This window comes from Pseudochaenichthys georgianus, chromosome 8, assembly GCF_902827115.2.
Source record: "Pseudochaenichthys georgianus chromosome 8, fPseGeo1.2, whole genome shotgun sequence".
Lineage (NCBI taxonomy): Eukaryota > Metazoa > Chordata > Actinopteri > Perciformes > Channichthyidae > Pseudochaenichthys > Pseudochaenichthys georgianus.
The window spans coordinates 970,057-982,653 of record NC_047510.2 but is presented as its reverse complement, the minus strand read 5'-3'; the positions used below and the strand labels follow the sequence as shown (position 1 = coordinate 982,653).

General features: G+C 42.1%; 1 protein-coding gene across 1 annotated transcript in view; it reads right to left on the bottom strand.

Annotated features, from left to right (window-relative positions):
- The window catches only part of LOC117451071 (junction plakoglobin-like), a 339,882-nt gene extending 327,797 nt beyond the window's left edge, over positions 1-12,085 (bottom strand). Inside the window, exon 1 of the mRNA XM_071203922.1 lies at positions 11,808-12,085. The gene's annotated coding sequence lies outside the window, so the exon portion shown is untranslated. The remainder of the gene's footprint in view (positions 1-11,807) is intronic.
- Between the last annotated feature and the right edge of the window lie 512 nt (positions 12,086-12,597).

The window sequence follows — 12,597 nt, the reverse complement described above, 5'->3', positions numbered from 1 at the left end:
AAACAGGTATGAAATACTATATGACAGTAAAACAAGAATAAAGTTTAAAAGGGTGATTTGTAAAATATCCATAAAGAAATGTAAATCTGTTTACAGTTCTGTTTCATATGGGTGTTGAGAGATGATCTCTTCATTTTGCTCTCAAAGTGCACCAGATTAATGCTTTTAACTTCAATATTTAAAAATAAATCTTCCCGGGGGAGCTTGCCCCCGGACCCCCCACACCACCTATAAAAATAGCACTTTACCCCTGCTTACACCTTTATGCCTCGTGCCTTCATTGTAACTGTCACACTGTGTATTTGCGTGGGGAGTGTTGCAGTAGAAAATTCCACTGTAGCCTTAATTAATGGGAAACCCTACATGTTTGAGCACCCTCTATGAAACGTCAAGCTACCCCACAGCACCCCAAAATAAATATCTGGCGCCGCCACTGAGCCTGACTATTTGTGTTGGGGGAGCACGACTTTTTTTTTCTCCAAAGGGGGGGCCTGACAGAAAAAGTTTGAGAACCACTGGGTTAATCCAATGTGACTGTGTCCCCTTTGAAATGTTCTGATAATCCATAAACAATAAAACAGCTTTTCCGTTGCTTGATATGAGAGCAGCGATATTTCTCCCCTCTGCTGCAAGCTAGCATGCGCAGAGACGCTACCTTTTCTTTTTAACATGTGTGTGTGCGGGACGATTTCCCTTGGATTCTATTGGCTCTAACGGTCAGAAAGAGACTACATGTCAAAATCGAAAAAGGGCGACCAGAGATAAGGAAAATCCACCCAAATGGGCCCAGAAGAGGTTTTTTTTGCTAAATCTGTCTAAAAAGGTCAAATATCACTTGTTTTGCATCAATCTTGATACAGGGTACTTATTCTATGTTGCATTTTGGATTCCTAAAGCTTTTAGTCTACCTAACCATCATCCAAGGGTAGTTTTCACTATAAGTAACAAATAATTTTTGGACGGACATTATAATTTACAGTTTTTTACCATGTTCAATCTGAATTTTCTTTAAAATAAAAAACATCTATATTCAGGCATGAAAACGGGTCAGGGGTGAAAAAGGTGAGAAGGATATTATCCCTCTAGGGGCATGCTCCCCCGGAAGAACATTTTGAATATTCCATATTTTAAAGCATCAATCTGATGCATTTTGAGATGCATTTTTTTGCCAACCTGGGGAGAGCTGGAGAAACTTAACTTCAGCCATGAGTCAAAAATATTATGACCTCCTTACTAAGTATTATCAGGGATGCAAACTCATCAGGTATGGAAAAGGTGACAAGGACCCGAGCCCCCCGACCCCACGGAATATCGGCTTTAAATAAGGAATAACAGAGGATTTTAGCAGTCAAAACAACTAAAGCAGCAGTTAATAATAACAGAAACGCTAAAGAGTCACATCTAATAGAAATATATAAAAGCATTTATTTTAATTGTGTAGCAGTCAGTTTATAATTTTGGCAGCACTGTTGAACATTTTGAAAATCTATTGTCATGCCTCTGTGCAAGGCTTAGTCTTTCTATCTTTATGGCATCTGGTGTAAAGTGACTAAATTCATAAACTCAAGTACTATACTTGGGTACAATTTTGAGATACTTGTACTTTATTTAAGTATTTCAATGTTTTGCTACTTTGTTCTTCTTCTCCTCTACAGTTCATAGGTACATGGTGTACTTTTACTCCACTATTTAATACCTTTAGTTACTTCACAGATGTGGATGAATGATGTGAAATATAATCAAGTGTTGAATCAGACTTTAGTTCCACCTGGAGTAAATCCACCAGCTACCCTGCAGTATACAAAGTACTTCAGACTAGCTGCACCTTCACCAGCTTTGAGAACACTTTCATGATCAATCATTATAAAACATATATATATATTATTCTGAAATGGACCAATCTGCACAACGACTACTTTTACTGTCGCTACTTTCACTATATTTTGATGAGAATACTTTTCTACTTTTACTTGAGGAACATTTTGAATGCAGTACTTTTACTAACAGAGTATTCCTTTCCTACACTCTGGTACTTCTACTTTTACTCAAGTACAAGACCTGAGTACTTCTACTTTTACTCAAGTACAAGATCTGAGTATTTCTGCTTTTAATCAAGTACAAGATCTGAGTACTTCTACTTTTAATCAAGTACAAGACCTGAGTACTTCTACTTTTACTCAAGTACAAGATCTGAGTATTTCTGCTTTTAATCAAGTACAAGATCTGAGTACTTCTACTTTTAATCAAGTACAAGATCTGAGTACTTCTACTTTTACTCAAGTACAAGATCTGAGTATTTCTGCTTTTAATCAAGTACAAGATCTGAGTACTTCTACTTTTACTCTAGTACAATATCTGAGTGCTTCTACTGTTACTCAAGTACAAGATCTATACTTATACCACCTCCGTTTATCGCCTATGAAAAAAAAACTATTAGAAAACGAAGGCTAAAGCTAACGTTAGCAGATATTGACAATGTATGCTAGCTCGCTAGCTCAACGATAATATTGCGACAGAAAAACGTTTCAGTGCACATCACGCTCTGCGCTCCGACAGGGAGCTCTGCTCTGAACACCTGAACGGCCCGTTCTAACAGCTGTTCACCAGCGGTCCAGTCTGTGCCACAGTGACTCCGGACCGCACAGTTAATATTAACGAACGCACCCGTAGGTAATGTGGCTGCTGAAGCTAGACCATCATCACGGAGCAGCAGAGCCGACAGGCAGGAAGATTCGAGCACACAGCTCGCGCTGCATTATAATATATAAAAAAAGAACACCATGCGTGTCATGATGGCACATAACAGCTCGCGGCCGCAGATTACTTCGGGTCCCAGACCCCCCCATACCCAAAAGATATTTTTATTGCAGATCTACATGAATCACACAAACGACCTATTTTGGATTCAAAACGGCGAATTTCGCCGAAAGGTGAGTGATTCTCATGCCTGTATATTGATTCTGACTTTTCTACATCCAACTCACAGGTTTATCATTACTTTGAGAAAAAATATTATTAATGTAACCCTTTTAGAAGGGAAGATATGGTCATTTGTTCTGGGAATGTCATTTTCGAGCCTGAGACCTGAAAAACAGGCTCGGGGCCTAACAGGTTAAAGTCTGTTATAACACACAGTGTAAGAAATTAAAATCAATGTTTATATGGCGTAATTTAGACAATACAACTAAAGACATGTTTGTTTCTGTGTTTTCGGTCTGGACGGCTGCTGAAACAGCTGGAGATAAGTGTTCACTGTATTAACATAAATGTAGCCTTTCTAGCAGAACTTTGGGGTTTTTCAAAGCCAGACACAATTGGGACACACACACACACACACACACACACACACACACACACACACGCTTTACACATAAGTATGAAAATACACAGAAGATTGTTTTTTTCATACCTTCCATAAATATGAGAACAAAATCCATGCTGTATGCAACCAAATAGAAACCTGTTTCATAACCTCTGATGTTTCTGAGAGGACTGCTGCAAACCCCAGGGCTGCAGCATCACCAGTGCAGAAAATGCTCTGTGCTCTGTGTGTGTGTGTGTGTGTGTGTGTGTGTGTGTGTGTGTGTGTGTGTGTGTGTGTGTGTGTGTGTGTGTGTGTGTGTGTGTGTGTGTGTGTGTGTGTGTGTGTGTGTGTGTGTGTGTGTGTGTGTGTGTGTGTGTGTGTGTGTGTGTGTGTGTGTGTGTGTGTGTGTGTGTGTGTGTGTGTGTGTGTGTGTGTGTGTGTGTGTTTGTACCATCTTCCTGTCCCTTAACACCCGCTCCCTCCGGGAGTTACTACAAAAAGGAGATAAATAAATAAGGAAGTGTTCTTAGACAGCTTGTCTGGATGAATACGAGTTATGTTAGACAACCTAATAGGAATATATTTTGGTCCAAATAACATTCAGTTTAATTCCCTCATGCTGTAGCTAATGGACAAATACGTTACAGAACCCTATGTGAGGACGCATATGTCAAGTCCTTTTTTAGGCTAAGTGTCCAATAAGTCACCAGAAGTCAATTCGTTCTGAATAGAGCACAGTGCCTGAAAAAGAGTAGGCAACACGTGTTAAAGGCCATTTGATTTATGAGTAAGGTTGCGTTCATATTGTCAGTTTAGCTTAGGAAGGTTCCTAACGGAGTGAAATGACCCGAAAGTACCTCAGAGGCAGCCATGATAAGAGCTGTTGGAATTCTCTAGATCAGCGGTTTTCAAAGTGTGAGGCGCGCCTCCCCTGGGGGGCGCCAGAGAGCTTCAGGGGAGGCGCAGCGTGAGAAAAAAATAACGAGAAACAGTGAAATCTAGCTAGTTAACTTTAGCTAACTTTATGCGAGCGGCAACATGGATCGATTTTTAGTGAAGTTACCTAAAGTGAAAGAGGAGACAGCGTCTGGCAGAAAACATCAGCTTTCTTTTGAAATAAAAGTTGTGGCTCATCGGACATTTATGAGAGAAAATCCCTAATGTCCGAGTGCAAGTGAATGCAGCACAAGACGCAAGCCTTGTAACCCCTCCCCCGGCCCTGGCGCGAGCGAGGAAATGTGATTGGCGGCGTTTTCATTTTGAACGGGACGGCGCATTCGGACCCCAAGTAGATGGAAGGAATGAGGTATTTGCGGTCTACACTGACAGAGAAGAGACGGTCAGTTTGGCTGTACTCAGCATTGAATCAAAATGCACTAAAGCTTTAGATCAGATAAGTTTGTGAGGCGTTTTGCTGATCAAGATGGTAATCGCCGCATTCAGCCGTTATAGGAATGCCAACTTGATGCTCTGCTCACGGATGACTCGATGAGCATAACAAAACTGTTAAGATGATGACCTTAGGTGTGTAAATATATAGTTTCAAGTCCTGAGAAAGTCAAATAAGACGGTGTGTAAAACTACACTGCCCAGCCAAACAAAAGGAACCACTTTGATTTAACTGGGTCAGTAGGTAAGGACTTTCCACTGGATAATAATACCCCTGCATTATAGCAACAACAACAATAATAATAATAATAATAATAGCAATAATAATTGGGAGGGGGGGCGCGGCTGTTCTTATGTTCTCTGAGGGGAGGCTCACCTTCCCACACTTTTAAAACCCCTGCTCCAGATGATAGGAAAGGAGCTTTGAAACTTCATTTATATCCTCCTTTAACACTGGACCTTCTTTTACAAAAGGAAAGGAGAAAATGCTGTCCCACAATGCCTTGCTGCCGCAACATTTACCATGACACAACATTCGGCCGATCACGGAGACAACCGTTTGTGACCGGGACATTTTTATAAATAATTTTTACAACTTATACCGTACATTTCCAAAGTGCTTTGTTTTGAACGTCCAAAACTGTAATAATCAAAAGGAGAAGTATGAACAACAACAAAGGGAAATTCACAGGTGTATGCAAGAATGTTTCACATGCGTGTATGAAAGACACATCTGTATATAAGGGTGTGTTTTACACATGAATGTGAATGGTGAGTCTGAATAAAGCCCCTAGGGGCCCCTCATAATGTGTAATCCCATGTCCTAGTTAATAGTCAGGTGTAAATGAAAAGCAGACATGGCAGCTGGCCAATTTTGTTTTTAACATGATTCTGTCCATGTTCCCCCAATCACTGCACTCTAATGTGTTTGTAGTTGAAATATAACAGTTATGTTGTGGCTCAATATGAGTGCAAGAAGACAACATGTGTAAACCTCTGACGACATGTCTGTGGATTCATTTAAAGAAGAGACTTTGAGTGTGGTTTGGAAGAAGTGGAACGACTGCAGGAGCCATATACAAGGTTTCTGTTTATTATTATGGGGTATTTTTCACTTATTATTAGTGGAGGACTTGCACTGGAGCTTAGGGTGGAGTTAGTGGAAGTTTAACCTGACTGCATGCACCTGCTCTCTGGTTTGTGTGGACAGAGAGAGAGGGTGGGTCAGGAAGAGATTTGTTCTGTTATCGCAACTTTTAATCGCAGTTTTACCGCACATTCCATTACAATTTCCACCGCATTATCCATCAAAATCTGACTTCCCGCCTGGTAATGGAAAGTATGTACTGCCTGTGTAAAATTGGTAAAAAAAGAACTCAAGGAGTAGAGCAGATTTTTTGGAGCGAATCCAAGTGTTTTCCCCAGCCCCTCGCGGCTTCTTTTGGGGCCTACAGCCGCAATAACAACAATTGGTTTTATCCAAGCGGCAAACTCTGGGGCAGAGCCGGGAGGCCAATAAAGAAGTGCCTCAAACTGCAGTTCATCTAGTGGCCAGTAGGAGCAGTCTGCAGAAGGGAGCAATTTCCATAGATCCCCATGTTAAAATGACCAACTTTACAGCAGAAATAAACATGTTTACATCGTGGTTAAAAAAAACATATTCTCTGTATAGTTAGGTCCTCCCTTCATGACTTCGGATTGGGGGGGTGAATTTGTTCCCAACTCATCTGTTTAATTAATATTCAGTCTTAAAGTTATGCATAAGTTAGGGCGTGGTCACATTGAGTGACGGCTCTGTCAAGTGACTGCTGCTGCTAGCTTCTTGTCTCTCTGCTAGCTGCTCCATGAAGCTAGCTACAGGGACTCTGCCTGCTCTACTCATCCAGGGAACACAACTTGAACTTGACTCTGCCGTGGTTGTTAGTTCTTCATGCTTATATCGGACTATGAATGCATGAATGTGTTTTTGCGGTAAGTGAAATTTGAGTACTTTATTTATGTGCTTATGACTTTAATCAGCTACGTAATGAATGTTAAGGCTTGGGTTAGCGTGTAAGCGAGTGGTAGCTAGCTGCATCTGTGCTAACGATGCTAATCATAGCCTCCAAGTTAAAACGAAATAGAGAAGTGTTAAGCGTTAGTAGGATAATACTGTAGAACAAACGGCTTCTGTTTGAGGTTGGTCAAATAAGGTCATCCTTGTAACTAGGGATGGTCCGATCGCCAATTTTGAGGCCGATCGCCGGAATCAGTATCGGCCGATACCGATCGCCGATCTGATCGAGCGGGCGGGGCCTATGGGGATCTTCCATTTAAAGTGATGTTTAAAACTCAGTTAATGGGGCTCATTCACTGGCGCTTCCATAAACAACAACCAACATAATTATTACACTCAAAGCAACTTTAACTGACCTTGAAGCAGGCCGCTGTGTCTGTAAATGCTTTCGCTAAATTTGGTGTATGACTGTGTTTGAAGATACCTGTAGATCAGCTGTTTATTTCACATGAGTTCCAGTGTGGCAGCTTTTCACGGCTCCCCCTGGTGGATCCATGATCCATTGCAGCTGGTTTCATTATAATTAAATGTATTTATCAAGGGGGCGTTTCAAGTCCTGCGGGGGGGTTTTCCTTTTCAGCAGGGGCCCACCCCGTGCCCCGCACGGGTAGGCGTCTGAAATGAAGCGCTACATCTGTATAGTGTCATACCTGCCAACCCTACCGATTTGGGCGGTAGTCTACCGCTTCTGACATGTTTCTACCGCCTACTACGCCTACCACCAGCTAGCTTTCCCTACCGATTTTCAATCTTCCCAAACTATAACAAATAAAAATGACACTACATAGACACTGGACTCGACTTTTGGCGGACACCGTTTGCAGCGTGTGTGTGATCGCATCATACAAACTCATTACTCTGTGTTTCTGAAAGAGAAACAACGTGCAGACCGGGGGTAATGCTGACTTTCCTCTGCACCCCCGGGGCTGATGGGTAATCACTCCCAAATGAGTTTAAGGGAACAGAGACGAGGCATTTGAGTCCTGCAGGATTTTCTCGTAAAATGTAACATTTGAAATAAATAAATACATTTAAGTTTTCCGCACTCTCGTGGGAATATCTCCGCAATGGAGCGAGCTTATGTTTCACTTTCGATTGCATGATATAGCCCAGCGCAACACCTTCATCACACATGTTGCCACTTGTTTGTACAATTTTCAGGTGATTTGTAATCTGTTCTAGAATAATTATGTGATTTGGGATATTTGTGGAGTCAGGTGGTCCGCAAGTGTTTTTGTATTGGTTAAGTGGTCCGTGGTATGAAAAAGTTTGAGAAACACTGATCTACACTGTCTCAACTGAAAGAGGACCAGAAACACAATACAAATATAATAAAATGTGGAGACTTTGGGATATTTATCTCCCATTCTTTTACTTTTCGGGCATTTTACAGACCAGACATGTTGTTGATGTCACTGTTTACCAAACTACCACTTTTTCTGAAAAATGCATAAAATGATGCAATATATGTTAAATACATGGTTTATACCTGTAATTACTGGGGTTCCATTTCTTCTGATTACCTCAATGGGCGTGCACATTTGCCGCGCGCAAACCTACCTCTTTTGGATTTGGAAAGGTTGGCATGTATGCAGTGGCGTTTCTATATGTACAAAAGTGGTGGGGCACAAAAAACTCAGATGTCTATATATAAGCTTCTGCAGAGAGGTTCTTGGCTGGTGAGGCACTGGCACGGACTCTTCAGGTTTACAAATATATTAAATCAAAATATAATATTATTTTCAAAAGCTTTTTTTGTCTGATGCTTCAATTACTTTTAAACAGACAGTTCAACAGAAGGATACCCAAAAAAATGTCATTTTATCATTTAAATATTGAATTGTTCTCTCTTTAGTAAGATCCCATTTTCAATAAAATTGCAGTCTTACCTTGACTTGAAGATTAAGTCCATTTGCCTATCCTTCTGGACAAAAATCTTTCAAAAGTCTATCATACATCTAATCTAATCAATAGATTTTTGATTCGAAAATGATAAAAGTAGGGTAGACATGTGGATATTATCCGGCTGAACAAAACGTACATTTATCTAACAGCTACGTTTCCCACTGATCTTATTTTGAGCTATTTTCTAAAATCCTATGGAGAGATCTCGTTGCTTTTTTGTGGAGGGAAGCCATGCGCAGCTTACTTCCTGGTTTTAGGATGCCTCACTGCAGCTCTCTCTCCTCCTCTTCACACACCACACTTTTCGCGGCACACGTACTTACAGCCAATCAGCTCTGAATTATGTGAGATGACGTATGGTGGGGATGGCAGCACTTTGCCCCTATGGTCATTATTTTTTGCCACACACATTAAATAGGAAAATACTCTGAGCATGCGCAGTGTAGTTTTTGCAGTCACCGTTCACTTAGACAGTCAGAGGGAGGGGCAGGATCAGGTTTTGTCCCACATGGCTCTAAACAGCTCAATAGGCACACACTGTGGACACTAATTAGAAGAACACATACTAAAACAGCAATGTACAGACGAATCAGATGATTAAACATGATCTTAAAATATATTTTATATTTTTTTTATTTTTTTTTTGCATTTTGTTGTAATCATTATTTTAATACTTTCTGCTGACACTAGGTGGGGCTGTGCCCCACCTGCCCCTAATGACCAGTCGCCACTGCATGTATGTAGTGTTGGTGATCTACAGTGTTGTCATTCTTCTTTGAACAGCAAGACCGCTAACTAATCACACTCCCTGTCATTGACATCATTAATAGATAGTTTAGCTTCTCACCATCATTTGCTGTGGCGGCCCACTGATGTTAACGATCGTAACTGAAAGGCTGCCTGCCAAACGTAAACATTCAGCCACGTGACTTGCAAACTCTCGCGAGAGTTTTACACTAGACGGATCCTTTCTAGCCATAACCCTACTTCAGCTCCTGACAGTCTAAGGTTTCATGCCCTCTCGTGGCAAAACAATTGTTTTTATTTATTTTGAATCCGGACATGTTGCACTCTTCATTCTGTCTGAATATAAACACCTACATTCTAATAAAGGAGCTCATAAAATAACGATAACGCTGATGTTAATTACTACTAGATTTGCAACTAACACATTTCATTTTCATTGTTGTATATTTAGTCTATTTTATGGTTTCAGAAATCAGTGAACATGTTGATCAGTGTATCCCAGAGCCCCAGATGACGTCCTCAATTATCCACATCATATTCACTGTAATAAACAAACTCATTAATCCAAATGATATAGTAGGCATTTAATTGAATAGTTGACAACTAATCAATAATTAATTTAATGTTTGCAGCTCGAATTCCCACATCAGGACATTTGATTCACACGTTCATAACAGCACAGATGATCACATATGACATTTTAAATAGTTGGCTAATTTATGAGGTCAGGTTCATCCCAGAAAATAAAAAACAATTAGTATGTAATAGACTGTCTGTTGTGTTCTGCATTCAGCACATCAGGAGATGGATCTGTTCTGTGGCCAATGTAATCCCCAGCAGCACTGAATCGTTATCAAGTCAGCATTTTCAAACAGAGGGCTGAAGGCTGGAGTTCCCCCAGAAGAAAAACAGGCTTCACCTGATAAAACGGTTAGAAAGGTGACACACACACACACACACACACACACACACACACACACACACACACACACACACACACACACACACACACACACACACACACACACACACACACACACACACACACACACACCATGTATACATCACTTCAGGGGACATTACATTGACTTATATGCATTTCCTGGAGACTTATCCTAACCTTAACCACAACTAACACATGCCTAACCCTAACCCTTACCCTTAACCTAACCCTTACCCTAACCCTAACCCTAAACCTAACCAAGTCTTCACCTTAAAATAAATGATTCCCTTAATGGGGACCTCCAATTTGTCCCCATAAGGGAGGCGAGTCCCCACACGTGACTGTAAACAGATTTAGGTCCCCACAAGTATAGTAATGCTTGGCCACACACACACACACACACACACACACACACACACACACACACACACACACACACACACACACACCCACACACACACAACACACACACACACACACACACACACACACACACACACACACACCAGGGAGCCAAGATACATATGTTTTAAATACACATAGAGAAAAACACAGAAATAAATAGTGTTGAGCAAGAAGAGCAAAGGATCGCACCAACCCAGTGACAAGCACCAATGCTGCACACACTCTCTCTCTCACACACACACACTTGGCTAGCTCTCGGGCTGCTACACTCGCCTGTCACGGCCAAATAATGTGAAGTCAAAAGCAGAAACATGGAGACAGTGTCAAAATATGTGTGCGTGGGTGTGTGTGTGTGTGTGTGTGTGTGTGTGTGTGTGTGTGTGTGTGTGTGTGTGTGTGTGTGTGTGTGTGTGTGTGTGTGTGTGTGTGTGTGTGTGTGTGTGTGTACAAATACCACTGGTGACAATAACATAGATCCTGAAGGGTTATTTCTATTTTCAGATGCATTTCACAGCTTAACCCTCAACATCTGTTCAGAATGAGAGGCTTCCCCTGCCCAGCAACACACACACACACACACACACACACACACACACACACACACACACACACACACACACACACACACACACACCACACACACACACACACACACACACACACACACACACACACACACGTGCATATGCAGACGAGAGAGAAAGACAGAGATGTCATGCAGGGCAGACTGCACTGAGACACAAGGCGACATGGTTAGCCACACTGGAGGGACACACATACGCAGAAGCAGAAGCAGAGAAGCTCTGAAACATCTCATTATTCATATTTTAGAAACATCTTCAATGCGCCCATGGCATCTCGAGCACCCAAACATGAGGATGAGTTAATGCTGACAGCACATCAGCTCAGTGTTCAGTAGATCAGCGCGCGTGTGCGTATGTGTGCGTGCGTGTGTGTGTGTGCGGACCGGCAGCTGGAGGTCATTTTGCCCGGTCTCCTCATCAGTCCCCGGCTCTCTGTCACCATGCTATTAACCCCGGTCAGCCGGCGGTGCTTACCCTGTTCTCGGACAGCAGTGAACGGCTGTCTATAGCAGCAGCGTCCGCCTCTCCTCTACGTAAATCCACACTCCGTGCCGGTCAGGTGCGGTAGAGCCTCTCCGGTGTGCCCTCCCTGTCTCACTGTGTTTCCCGGTGAAGCACGGTGTGCAGTCCGCAGGCAGCGCGCGGAGTGAGGGAGGACCGGCAGCGGCGCGGCGCATGCTCCAGCGTCAGAGAGGAGAGGAAGAGGCGAGGTCTCACTCTGACCGCGAGAGGAGAGGCGTTCTGTTCTTCACTCAGCAATGACAGACTCACAAGAGGCTTCTCAATTCTTCAATTTCCCCTCCTCGACTCCTCGTCGAATAGTTCATTTAGCTTAGGAACCTTCCTAACGGAGTGAAATGACCCTCAGTGGAGGCCATGATAAGTGCCGTTCGAATTCTCTAGATCAGTGGTTCCCAAACTTGTTGTGCCCAAGGCACACCAAAGGACAAGTCAAAATCTCAAGGCACACCTATAGAGAACCGCAGTGACGCGTCGTAAAACCCGGAAGTAAGTTACCATTTTTAGCACTTCGTCAAAAAAGCAATGCATTTTCTCCATAGGGTTTTGAAAAATAGCTCGAAATAAGGTCTGTGGTTGACACAAATTTAAGAGATATATCACGTTTTGTTCTACGACATTAAATACATCAGCAGTGACCCCACTGGTGATTTTTGAAGAGTTTACGTGTCTGCAAAACGATGGTTGTTACCGAGTGGCTGAATAGGACTACAGAAATTGTCGAGGCCGTCATTACACCTACACA